Here is a 14,324-nt window from a genome sequence, read left to right as displayed (position 1 = left end):
ATGGTCAAACGATGTCCATTTGAGTTGAATTTTGGTGAGTAGTTAGAAGACCCATGGATCTACATGTCCACAAAAATTTGTGCATATTGGAGCAGTAGTTTGTGAGATATGAATAGAAAACAAAAGGGTACAGAATCTGCAATTTCGCTGTGACTGCTATCATCCTTTGCGTTAGACGGTTGTGTTTGTAATTCATGCCAAGAAATTACAACTTGTAGGTGTATCACTGTTAGACAACCCTCCATGCCCTAGAGAAGACTCCTTGCACCCATGTTTGTGCCGTACCTTTGTCCTCTCGTATCGATAATAGTTGAGCAGTCAAGATGTTCTACAAGTCAACTTGTGCCGTTGCAAGTCAAAAATAGATTGGAAGGGTGTCAAACCGCAGATTTTTGGATTATGGTTTTTGAGATATTGATAGGCCTTAGAATGGAAGCCTCGACGACAAATGTAGTAAGAAAGCTGGTTTTGCTACGATGCAAGTCAACCCAACTTGCTATGCAACTGCACCACGAAGGTAAATTGTACTCAACCTGCTTGGTAGTGAACTAGTCCCTAGTTTTGTGAATTACTTGCAACTTGTGTTGTCCTCCAAGCCTCGCTAACATTCTTCTGCGTCAATGGTTCTCCAATGCTGACATGCCTTTGGTACCTTATATGTGTTTTTACCCAAGAGGTTGCATCAGATTCAACCTAGATCACTGTTGCAACTTGGATACGAAGGCTCCCTAAAGAATGATCATCGAGAATGTTGAGCCAACAGAGTCAGCTATTACGTTTACCACTCACTCGGCAGACTCAGACCATACAATATTGTTATTAGAGAAAGAGAACTGCACACATGGAACCATTGCAACGAGTATCCTTCAGAAGATTATGATCTAGTGCAAAGTCTATATGGTATGTGTTGTATCCACTAGGGAAGTAGATGCTACAAGTATTTAGTCTACGTTTGTATCGCTCTTCGTACATCGAGGACGAAGTACGTAGGACATTGCTATCTTGGATTCCTCCCAAAGTAACAATACTTCATGAAGGCCAACGAAGGAAATTCTTCAGACAAAACTTACTACGAAGGACAAGTATCAGAAAGTGTCTTGACCAAATTAGCCTCTCTTATGCTAGAAGCTATGTAGCCTAAAGCTATCGCTGATATTGGAAACTGGTAGCATGTCTCTCTTCCATAAAAGTCTTTCGTCCTAAATCTCGGAACGCGATTCTTTTAGGGGGGGCTGTAACACCCCAGGTGTTTGCCACCAATTAAGCAATGGGTTTGAGCTCAAACATGGCATATTAAGTGATGATGAAGATGCCAAGGTCCAACCTATAGAAATGAGCCCCAACCTAAACTTGGACATTGCACCCTTGCTTTACATATAGGCCCTTTTCAAGATATATGCTTGGCTGGTGTTATTGGAATATCTTCATGTGTCTCACATCAATACCCATCTATATTGATCCATGGAAAAGTTTCATGAAGTTTGGAATCAAAAAGTCACATGAAATGATAAGTTATATCCTTGTTGGAATGATTTTACTAAGTGCTTGAATTGCACTATTAAGTGAATGAGAGCATGAGATCTCAACCAAACCTTGCAACCTTGCCAAAATGAATCTAGATGAACTCTACAACAAAAGTCATGAAAGGTTCATGTTGGGCAAATGCCAAGAAAACGCTCCAATGGATCAAAAAGGATAATTTAAGCTTCATCATGATCCTACTTTGGTCAAAGTAGAACAGTAGGTTCTATACCAGTTTTAAGGTTGGACCTTAAATGAAAGTTGTAGTCCATATCATGTAGAACAAACTTTGTTTTTGGACCAAGAGCTAGATCAACTTGGAAATAAGTCAAACAGAGGCTTGAAGTTGGAACCTGCTGCTGATTTCAACACTTAGAAATATTCTAAGTCCAAAAATTCATCGACATCGGCATTGACGTCTCGCGTTCTCCAAATTTCGTTAAGTAACTTGACTTGACCCCAAAATGGAAGTTGGAGCTAAGTTCATGGAGAAGGGCATGTAAAAAGATGGCACCAGTTTGACCTCGTTTTCACCATCAATTTGAACGTTTGCTTGTCGCTGTCAATACGCTGACACTAGCAGTTTGGGGCTTAATTAACCACTGATCCTCTGTCCTAATGACTAGGCACCCTTAACGAGTTTGGTAGACCATTAGGAGGGCAACAACTTTGGTACAGGCCCACGGATCTGAAACTACCGAGAATATGCTGAAAAACGCGTCTGAACTCGGGCTCCATCGCGCGCGCCAGGTGTTCGATGGTGGGTCCCATAGGGGACACGCGGATGCCATGCTTGCCGCCGCTGCTCCACGCGTCATGGACGCCCTGCGCCCTGCTGCCGATGAGGAGGGGCACCAGCACGCACTCTCCATCCCCCTCTCCACTCCCTGCTCGCTCCCTCTCGCGCTCTCCTCGCTCCCGTGCAGGCGCTGCCGCCATGGCCGATCGTGCCAGCTCCATGGCCATCGTTGTGCCTTCATCTCCAGCCTCCCTCTGCCCAAATAGACCGCAGCACCACCTCCCTCACCTCGCGCCGCAACTCCCGCACCCCTTGCCTGAAGCCACTCGTCGTCGTCGTGCCCCACAGCGTCGCCGCCGTCAGTCTACGCGCAGCCGAGCCGCATGCACACGTGGCCAGCCCTCCACACTCCTCCTCAGGCCGAGCTGAGGGCACCATCGGGTGTGCACGGGACCGTACTTGCTCCCTGCCACTCATCGCCATCGACTGCCGCCTCTCCGGCCGGATTCGGCGAAGTCCAGTGCCTCCTCTGCTCCCAGACCCCGTCAAGGACCTCACGCAACAATTCGACAAAAGGGAAGGTTCTTTCTGCGAAGTTGTGACTCATGTGAATAGTGCTTAGGAGGACCTCTTCGCTGACGTTTGAATTATATTTTCCGTAGGGACCCCGATGCAAGTTTACATTCCTTTTCTTTTGATTTTTACAGATTTGAATGATGAACTTTGAAAATTCGTATTAATTAGTAGAAAAATCCTAAAATAACAAATGAGGACTTTTTGGAATCCTTGTGAAATTGTCTATGCAGTACATCTATAATATTACATGTTTAGTTTAAATATTTTGCTGTAAAAAATAGATCTATGCAGTAGTGTTTGCTTGTATATTGTTAAGTGTGACTTATGCCTTGAATGATGACTGAGTTAGAGCACCTGAGATCTTGAGAAACTTATGTCATGCTTGATGTTGTCGTCTTCTTTGCCATCTTAGCATGATTGATTGTGTGATGTTTAAGTTAAGCATCGCAAAGTACTTAAGTGTGTTAGTGTAAACTATGCTTGTCTTGCTTGCTATTTTGTGATACGTCTCATGGTACTATTCTTCATATTTATGCACTTGCATATTGCATCTCATCTAGGTACGCTAGATGCACCACGTGAAGGATGAGATGTTGGAGCCAAACCCGAAGGCAGTGTTTGATGGTTCTATCCCGAAGATGGAAGGACTAAGCGAATGCTAGGACCTGAGACGTCACCAGGACGGTGCAAGCTAACTGAACTGACTTGTGACGGATCCCAGGCAAGCCCCGGAGCATTCTAAGTCTCCTACTTTATGAAAGCAATTCTTTCTATATATGAGTTATATATTGTTGCATTAAGTTGTAGGAGTTGATTGAAACCGTTGATGCATTTATTACTATCCTTGCCTACCTTATTACCTTTTTACACTGTTAGGTCGGTATCGAATAATTGCTTAGCTTGCTTAGACCGGTAGCGATCGGTGATATCCGGTCACCTATATTTATAGGTGGTTACTGGAAGAATTAGCTATGGAAAGAATGATATCCTAGAATTAACCATGTGTGATGGATAATTGGAGACTGGACGGAAAAGTTGGAGGCAACCAGACAGGGTTCTGGGGTGCTGTTAGTTTCCGTCTGTGTCGATTAAGGATCGACCGTTGTTGGGCCTCGAGTCATGTTGAACGCAAGCCTTACATTTAGCTGGCCGAATAAAGTACCTTTCGACCGCGAAGCTGGGAGATTATTCGGGCCGAGTAGATTGCCCGCAGCGCACTGTACCGGAGCAGGTGTGGTAGGACATGTGGGCGTGATGATAAGACCAAAGGGGAGTCGGTTGGCCCCTGGGTACATGTGGTTCCTGGCAAACTCGAGATTCCTGGATAGTTGACTCGGTGACCGATACCTCACTTTAGCGGGTGAGTGAGGTTTGTGTAAGGAATAAATCACCAGCTGGTTAGGAATCGATTTGAATCGCCATCGCTCCTGGATAGTGAGCACTTGACTCGAGTTACGGCATCGTAGTAATTATTATGGAACAATGATGGTTATCTGGATGGTATGGGATATGCTAAATCTAAATTGGTAATTGGATGTTATTGGTTAATCAAGTGATTGCTATAGTACAGGTGCTTACCTAGATGGATAGGTCATAATAAAGATGATGCAAAGTACTTAAAATAGTTTCTTCATGATAGCTTATGCTTTTCGCAAACAAGTCAGCTAGCCCACTAAAGAAAGCCTTGCATAATCTTTGGTGTCGCTTTATTTTGGTTTAAGTCGGGTAAGTCTGGCTGAGTACATTCGAGTACTCAGGGTTTATCCCACCTTGTTGCAGGTGATGTTCTCGACCTGTCGATGATGGTGGCTAACCGCCGGTGGGCTCGGTGATTCTATACTTACTTCTCATCTATATGCTTTTGTCGGATGATGTCACTTATGCTAGCCATATATTTGGAACTTATATTAACGTATTCATTTGAAAGCTATGTTGTTTTCACTAAATGGTTTTGAAGCCCAAACTTGTACTATTATTTGTTAACCACTTTGTAATATTATTTCCGCTGCAACCTGATGTATGTGATGTGTATTTGCTTAATCACGCGATCTTGGTTGTGATGTTGATTTACCGAGATCTTTCGGGACACTCGGCGGACTACCGGGTTTATATGAGTGAAAGTATGGGTGTGTCAACGTGTTAGCGGGGACAACCGTACTTGATCTTATATAAATTGGGCGGTTCTGTCACAATCGTCGGGCAGCGGCGCGGGAGTCGAGTGGGGTGGCATTAGGCAGTATGGGGCGTCAGTGTCTGTGGTGAGGCAACGTCGGTGTGGGGTGTCGTAGTCATGGGTGACTGCGATAATAGTCATGAGATATACGTATCTTGGAAAAAATAATTAGATGTGAGATACGATGAATACGAGAGTATAGGTGGTGGCCGATACCTGTGCTTACGTGTTGTAGAGGGAAGATGCAGTGCGAAGGTTGATAATCAATAAAATTCGATGAATTGACGAAAGAAAATAAGTTACAAATGCCCATGTGCATGTGACTAATACGTAGCGATTGCCAATAATAGAAGATATCCATCATTTCAGTGAAAGCCAGTATTTTCTTAAGGCCAATAGAGAAAACCGATGTCTGATGATAGCCTATATTAATCCTACATTTGAAGAACAATTTTGCTAGAGGGTGGGACATACTAATAGTGATGTTTCCCTGCATGTTAGAAATAAAGAACGGAAGATATGATTACTTCATAGTAGCCCCTTATGCTAAGAGAGAGCTGCTTTGGTGTGATTTTTGTCTGTGCAACTAATTTTGTTGCAAGTATTTTCAGTCACCTTGGTGACTTGTTTCATGTGAAATTTAGGATTATTTAACATTTCGCTCGAAAAAAAAGTTAAATGTGGACATTGGACAATAGACTGCTAGGTGCATGAAAATAAAAGTTAAGTGCATACTGAGTGAAAGCCCCTAACCCTTGAGACGAAAATAAAATTCAACAAAAATTTGTTAATATAAAACAGGCCACTTATTTGTGTGTGACAGTACGTGGTACGGTGCATCATAAAGAGGTTTCTGGATTCTGGGCAATGTATGTGAGATTAAAAAAAAGGAACAGCTTGTAGACACCACGAGAGTATTTGAAAAGCCAGATGTCAAGTGGCTGGATTGGAAAGAGGGTTACCTTCGCATTAGCGAGCCTTCGCTGAAAAATGTTCGGGCTGATCTGTTTTCGATTGTTTCCGCTTCTTCAAGTTTATTCTCTCTTAGAGCATCTCCAAGAGTTTGTCATATTTTACTTGGCAAATCTTGTGATTTGCCAACTCCCAAAATTATATGTCAAGTAAAAAAATAATCCATCTCCAAGAGTTTGACATTTTTGACTTGGTAAAATAAAAAAAACCCGTTAACAAAACGAAGAGACCCGCTAAGCGAACGAAGAGCCCCGCTAAGCGAACGAAGAGCCCCGCTAAGAAACGAAGAGCCCCGGATGCGAAGTCGTATCCCGCGCGCATATATGCGCGCTGGGGAGGCGTTTTTCCGAACTTGCCAAAGATAGGGAGGAGGGATGGGAAACTGTTGGAGGTTATTTTTTCTCAATTTGCCAAAAAATGAAGGATGAGGAGGAGGGATGAGAAACTATTGGAGTTGCTCTTACAAAATATTATTAAATCATCCAAAATCAGCAGTACTACAGTGCTGAGTGTACCAGCCGAACACCCCTTGCACGGGCCTTGATTTTCGAGAACCCGAGGGCCCAAAAATGATGGCGGGTGAGGTGAGAGCCAATTGCTGCCGATGGCTAGCGATGTTCGCATAGTGGATCAACAAAATAATGAAGCTTGTGGATCAAAATGGCGCTGAAATGAAAATAGTGAGCCTCTGCTGAGGTGACGAGCGGCCTGAAGTTCCTGCAGGAATGCCCTTCGCAAGGTTGCCAAGTTTCTGCACATAAAAACTGAAGTATGAAATATGTCTGATTAATCAGAAAAGGGTGTGCAGGTTTCGGAACACAGGTATGCTTTTCGTGCAACTTATGAAAGGAGTAAAAGGACACATCTAAGTTAAGTCAAAAATAAAATTTTGACTATACCATGGCCCTGTTCGCTTCGCTGAAAAAACAAGCTGAAAACATTATTCTGGTTGAAAAAACAAGCTGAAAAAGACGAATTATAAGAGAAACGAACAGGGCCCATACGTGCTTAAAACTACTCCCTCCGTCCAAAAATAAGTGACGTTTTGACTTTCAGACATCTTGTTTGACCGTTCGTCTTATTAAATTTTTTGTGTAAATTATGAAATAAATAAATCATTATTAAAATATCTCTAATGATAAAAAAAATCATAACAAAATAAATAATATTTATACAAAAAAAATATGAATAAGACAAACGGTCAAATAAGATATCTAAAAGTCAAAAAGTCATTTATTTTGAGACGGAGGAAGTAACTCGTAGCTGCCGAGCAAGCATGTGGAAACAAAAAACCAGGAAACAGGGAACCGGCCTGGGCTTCGGTAGAGGATTGCAGAGATGGACAATAACACTAAGGTAACTGTGCTTTACATACCAGAAACAATCAATCAACGTCAAGTATAATTCAGCATATTTATCGTTTGCACATATGTCACATATGCAACTATTGCAGTGGTTTTGTGCGAGGTTTGAAGACCCGGATGTTGGTTGGTCTCGAATCGCATGGAAAATATATACTCCTTTTATTTCAAATTATAAGTTACTTTGATTTTTCTTTTAGTTCATTTATTTTACTATGTATCTAGACATATTATTTATCTAGATGCATATCAAAATAGATGTAACAAAAATATTAAAACGACTTATAATTTGGAACAGACTGAGTATATATTTTTAACGAAAAGGACGAGGGATAGACCACTTGTTATCCCAAATATACGGACCTTCGCTGCTGTAGCTAAATGAAGATTGGAAGAAAAAATTTCATGGAAGTAAAAAATAAAGGAATAAGACGTGATCAAATCGCTCAACTGCATCGAGCGAACAACTAGTTGTTGAGGAAATTTCTATAGCTCATAAGAGCATCTCCAGCAGGAGCATCTAATTCAGGGCCTCTATTTCTGATTTGGACGCTCCCTGTACTTTTGTTGGCTCTTACTTTGCAATTGCTCCATCAGAAGGTCCAAACCAGAGCTCAGAAAAGTATGGCAACAGTCACTTACAAAATGGACCCACATGTCATTGATGAACCAACATAGCGGCGGAGGCGACCAGAGGCGGACGGGCGAGCCCGTACGCCCGCGCCCGCGCCCACGCAGCGGCGGCAGAGCAGAAGGGGCCGAGCGCCGGAGCTAGGCTACGAAAAGAGAGAATCCGAAATCCCGCGAAGATGGGCTGCAAAATGAGCATTCCTGAAGTTGGGCGGCAAAATGAGAAATGAGCATCTGAAATCTTGGACTGCGAAATGAGAAACAGAAATATCATCCGGCGGCATGAGCATCTGAAATCATCCTGGGTCCGAATAGGCAGAGTGAATACAGCTTCGACAGAGAAAATCCTTCCACTCCAAATAGGTAGAGTGAGTACGGCATGCGTCGACAGAGAATCCAGTGTAACTTCTCGTGGGCAGGTATACATGTCAGCGTCCTTGTCTCCTGTGAAATTCCGGAAATCAAATAGGCTAGGTTGCGGAATCCTCCTTCGTTGAGATGTGTGGAGCACGTCCTTTCGGTGAAATAGAAAACGGGACGTCTAACGTCCCCGCGACTGCTGCCCACCCTGTGTTCGGCTTTGCCACGTAGTATCCCGCGCGTGCTTCTTCCCCGTGCCTCTGGCGCTAGGTCCCGATTTGACCACTTGTGGGGGAAATGATCGCACCCGCTGCCATTAGGAGCAACGGCGTTGGGCGCACGGCTGGCCATGCACTCCTGCTACTCGCATGCTGCTGCTGGCGCGTGATGCTGTTGCTGACCGGCTACATCCAGCTGGAATAAGGAGAGAGAGTGAGAGTAGCCGAGCATGCATGCAGCTTGGTGCTCTAGGCCCAGCTTCATGTTCCACGCCTAGCTTCGTGCACGCGGGGACCTCTACGCCCCTAGGGGACTACCTCTGGCTGCGCCCCTAGCCGCACCTGCTGATGAAACACTTGCAACGTAAAAAGCATTTGCTGCAATATACGTCCGAAATAGATGAAACATTTACAACATACGCTTGCAACATTTGTGTATGGCACTGCAACATATGCAACATCCAGAAAAACACTTGCAACATACATTTAAAACAGTCGAAACATTTGCAATATACACTTATAATATATGTGTATAGCTAGTGCAACATATGCAACATCTAGATTCAACACTTGCAACATACGTATGAACAAAGATGAAACGTTTAAAACATGCGTCTAAAACACTTGCAAAAAACATATGAAACACTTGAAAACCATTGCAACACATATGCAACATCCAGATAAAAACACCTACAACATATGAGTGAAACATATGCAACATCCAGATAAACACACTTGCATCTGAAAAACAGATGAAATATTGGGAAAAATGTTTGCAACATAAGTGTATAACCATTGCAACATATGCAACATCCCGATCTACTTTTGCGGCATCCAGACAAAACCCTTGAAACATATCTTTGAAATAACTGAAACACTTAAAACATATGCTTGCAACACTTGTTTTCAACACAATGTCACCTTACTACTTGGACGAATAGAGCTCGACGCTGACGCGGAGCTCAATGCCACAGAGTGAAAGAGGTCGCCGGTGCCCATGATGGACCACCAGCGGAAGAAGGCCCTGACACGAATGCCGTCGTGGCCCGAGATGCGGCGGTCATCGAGGTAGCCCATGAGGCGGTCGCTGAAGGCGGCGAGGTAGCTCGACGCGGCAACTAGAGCGGAGATCGACGGCGAAGTCCCCGGAGCCAGCGTCGAGCGTGTAGGCACGCGTGTTGCCCGGGAACAGGCCGTGCGGGAAGCCCCGGAGACGGAGCTCATCATACACGGTTGTGGCAGGCGGTGATGAGGTGGAGTTCAGGCGACAGAGCGGGAGCAAGGGCGACGCCACAAGGAGGGTGGCGAGGAGGCGACACACCATCACGAGTAGAGACCGGGTGGTTGCAGAGCCGTGGAGGCCTGGAGAGCGGAGGGGAACGAGAGAGACGTGTGGGGGTGGCGGAATAATCCGAAATAGGAGGGTCACGCATTGAAATATCCGGACGAGAGTCGTGGGATGGACCGCTGCGGTTGTCTGGGCTGTCCGTCCGCAGGCCAGCAAGGAGGCGTCCAGAATGGACGGGACGTCCTGACCCCATCGTTATCGAATAGAAAACACAATCTCGGTAGCTTGTAGCTATGGACTCGATTAATTAAAAATTCAATCTTTGTAGCAGATAAATTATATATGCTTGCATGTTAGGTTTTTCGAAACGAAATAAAAATAATATTAAACTAACCCTACAAAACCTGCACACCTTGCCTGTGCTTAATTAATTGGAGCAAATATTTCCCCTATTTTTTTGTCGTATTTAGAAAGTCAGACATTTACAACTATGACCACATTTGAAAGAATATATTGTTGGAAATATGTGCCTAAAATACATTCTAGATTTTGTTTGGAGGAAAAACTCATAGATAAAAAATGATGCAAGCATATAACACAAGTAAACAGGTAATATACTGACTAGAACAGGATTGCGCAAGGAAATTACTCAATGATCTCGCGCAAAACGTAGTCGAACGTGTTGAAGTAGACGTTGCAGATCACCAAGCGGTCGCGTGTAGACGCTGCCCAAAAACCTGATTGCCGCCCCGTGCAGGAGTCTCGCGGCAGTGGTTTCGGAGATCCCGCTCTCTTCAAGTCCGGTGCACGCCGAACTCAAAGGTCGACGAGGCGCAACAGCGAGAAGCTCAGCACAACGAGTGGGAAGGTGGGCGTGTGAATCCGTACCCTTCAACAAGGACATCTCCTGATTTTATAGGCCTTCATAGTGCATCAATTCCCCTCATCAAGCAGTAAAAACTGCCCAATTTAATGACAGAAAATACTGCAATCAAATAGCAGAAACTGACACACCTTATTACTGTTTAAAACGGCAGTTTCAATTACATTGAAGCGCCATTACGCTCAGCATAAAAAATAGAAACTGCACAAATCATAAACTGCACAAACAAGTCACGTGATTTTTCACGCGAAAAATGCGCGCGAGCTACGCTTGCGTGTAGCAACAGTCTCCTTCTCTCTCATTTTCACCTATTTTGCATAGAGAGGAGAATCCCATATTTAAGCAAGACAACTTCTCCTTAAATTAACAATATGGGACTATAGGTTATGCATGCTTTGAAATTTTTCAGATTAGACCAAATATGGGCCTAAATCCAACATATATATAGTTCCACAGAACGTGAATTATATCTACAACCAACCTAAAAAATTTCTACAACTATGGTCTGCGTCGCCCCGCCCCCACCTTATACGGGAAAAAATCAGAGATAAAAACATGTACAGCAAAAAAAAAAAACACCGTAAAAAAACACCATCCTGAAAAAAGCTCCCCCGCCCCTGTATCTTCTACGCCTAAAAAATCACTACGCTGCGCCCCCGCCTCCGCTCCGCCGATTTTTTTTTTAATTTTAATATTTTTTTGAAAACAAATTCTAAATCTAACACTGTCGGTTTTTTTAAAACTAACATTTTTTGCCGCGCCTATTGCCCTGGCGCGACCAAATGCCTGTGCCGCGCCATGTCTGATGGCGCGACAACGGGCTGACGTGGCGGCGACCGGAATCGCTGACCGCTGACGTATCAAGGCTTGCCCCGCCACCGATATTGGCGCGGCAGAGCCCACGACGCCCACTGTGAGACTGCAGGGCACCGCACGGGCGATGGAGTGGGCACGCCTACTGCAGGAGCTGATACCTTTCCGCGGTGTGCACAGTGCAGCCTCAGAGAGCATCGGGTCCAACGCTAGAGGATGAGCAGTAACGTATGGGCTGAGTCAGGGCATCGTCGGCACGTGTCTCCTACACCGCGTGCGGCACGCTGACGCCTACAGGACTCTAGAAAAGGTCACGTCAGAAGGCAGCCGAAAGCCCCGAGTCAGAGCAGGGCAGGCCTCCGTCACGCAAAGCCCAAAGGTGTCCGACTGCCATGGACAGGCACTCTGAACCCCCAAGAAAAAGGTGACCGTCCTTAACTGTTACACTATGTGATTCCAATTTGCTCCATTTAATTAAACGGAAAAATCGGATTTTTAGGTTTCTTTATTAACTTCTAACTCGGAAGTCAGAAGCAGCAGCCGGTGGCCACGGCGCAGCAAGCACCCCTCCTCGGCCTCACTCCCTCTCGCTCCTGTAGTTGGCAACCAACGTCCAGCGGTGGAGCGGATGGCGTTGAAGCGTAGTCTTCTCCCTCGATGGCTCACCCCCTCCCCTCCTAGCTATACTAGGGGGTGTTTGATTTAGTGACTAAAATTTAGGAGGTGTGTCGAGAGAGTTTTGTATGAGATGTTCGGATACTAATAAAAAACAAATTACATAATCCGTCAGTATTCCACGAGACGATTTTTTTAAGTCTAACTAATCCATCATTAGCACATGTTTACTGTAGCACCACATTGTCAAAACATGGATTAATTAGGCTTAAAAGATTCGTCTCACAAATTAGTCGCAAATTATGCAATTAGTTTTGTAATTAGTCTATATTTAAGACTTCATTCATGTGTCCAAATATTCTATGGGACAGCGACTAAAATTTAGGAGGGGCAACAAAACACCCCCTAACTCGGCGTCTCCCTCTCCAATGTCCATTCTCCGGTCAAGACTCTAGGCTTCTAGGTTCGAATTTTGTTTTCTTTAATTTAAAACAAATTGATATCTTCATTAATGAAATCTAGTGTAAATCACTGCAATAAGTTTTTTTGCATTGTATTCTTGTTATGGTCATTATGTTATGAATTTATGGTCCAATATATTACACTAGTAGTATGCTCTTTTTCGTTTTTTTTTTGCTTAAATTAGTCATTAGCTATCAAAATAGGTGAGGCTAATAGCATGCAACCATGTTCGGCTGATCCAGTTATGACTGATTTTGGCTGATTCAATAGTGTTTCGTGAGAGAGAATAAGCTGAAACAAGCTAAAACTTAGCCGAACAACCCAATTTTAGCTAAAGGGACCTAGTTTGTACTAACTCGCTAGCTAGCGTTGCTTGCACTCGAGACAGGCGGTGCATGCACGCCGATCAATGAAATTGAAACAAATATACTCTAAAAACAAAACCTGAAGGCGGAACTGACGGTCACATGCACTGTTTGTTTTGACTGGGGAACATGGTGACTGCTGATGCATGTACAGACACAATCGGGGGTCGTCGGTGATGCGACGTGACCCTTTCTGCAGTCTTGCAGGCGTCAGCGCGTCGTACGCGGTGTAGGAGACACGTGCCGACGATGCCCTGGCTCAGCCCATACACTACTGCTCACACTCTGGCGTTGGACGCGATGCTCTCTGAGGCGGCACTGTGTACGCCGCGGAAAGGTGTCAGCTCCTGCAGTAGGCGTGCCCACTCCATCGCCCGCACGGTGCCCTGCAGTCTTATAGTGGGCGTCGTGGGCTCTGCCGCGCCACGGATCAGGGCGCGGTACTACCGCGCCAAGATCGATGGCGCGGCAGGTCCTGCCACGTCAGCGGTCAGCGATTCCGGTCGCTGCCACATCAGCCCATTGCCGCGCCACTATACATGGCGCGGTACATGTATTTGGCCGCTCCAGAGAAATAGGCGTGGTCAAAAGTGTTAGTTTAAAAAAAAATCGATAGTATTAGATTTAGAATTAGTTTTCAAAAAATATTAAAATTAAAAAAAAATCGCTCCGCCCCACAACAAAAAAAAAATACCGTTAAAATTTTTTTCCCAAAAAAGCCAACGTCCCCCGCCTCCGCTCCACCCCATGGCAAAAAAAAATACCGTAAACAAAAACCTTTCTGAAAAATAACCAACGTCCCCGTTTCCTTAAAAAGTTTAAATACGGCAAAAAAAACTTTCTGAAAAAAACATATACAACAAAAATATCATTTCAGAAACAAACTTTTTGACATCCCTGTTTTCAAGAAAAAACAAATACAACAAAAAAACGTTTTTGAAAAAATATATACGACAAAAAAAACATCAGTCAAATCTATCTGTGAGCGCCCTAGCTTCAGCATGCGCCGGCGGCGGCGGGCAACTACTACCTGCTGCCCTGCGTAGTTCCGGTGTACGTGGGAGCGCGCGTCTCGCCATGGACGCGGGCGATGCGAAGCCAGTACGTGCTGGAGACCGCCGCGTTGCTCGCCACGCTCTGCAACGTGCTGGCCGTGTGCTCCGCTTCGCCTGCCCACGCGCGCCCTAGCTCCAGCCTATGCCGGCAGCGGCGGGCACCTGTAAACGCTCGCCCCGCGTCAGCGCATGCCCGTGCGCATGTGCCCGCGCGTCTGCATTCCGCTTGCCCTCCTACAAGAGAAGGAACGAAGGAATGATGTGCCGTGGGACGGATGGACGGACCCCTGGCC

This window comes from Miscanthus floridulus, chromosome 1 (assembly GCF_019320115.1).
Source record: "Miscanthus floridulus cultivar M001 chromosome 1, ASM1932011v1, whole genome shotgun sequence".
Classification (NCBI taxonomy): Eukaryota; Viridiplantae; Streptophyta; class Magnoliopsida; order Poales; family Poaceae; genus Miscanthus; species Miscanthus floridulus.
The sequence above is the reverse complement of the archived record's forward strand: the minus strand, read 5'-3'. Positions refer to the sequence as shown.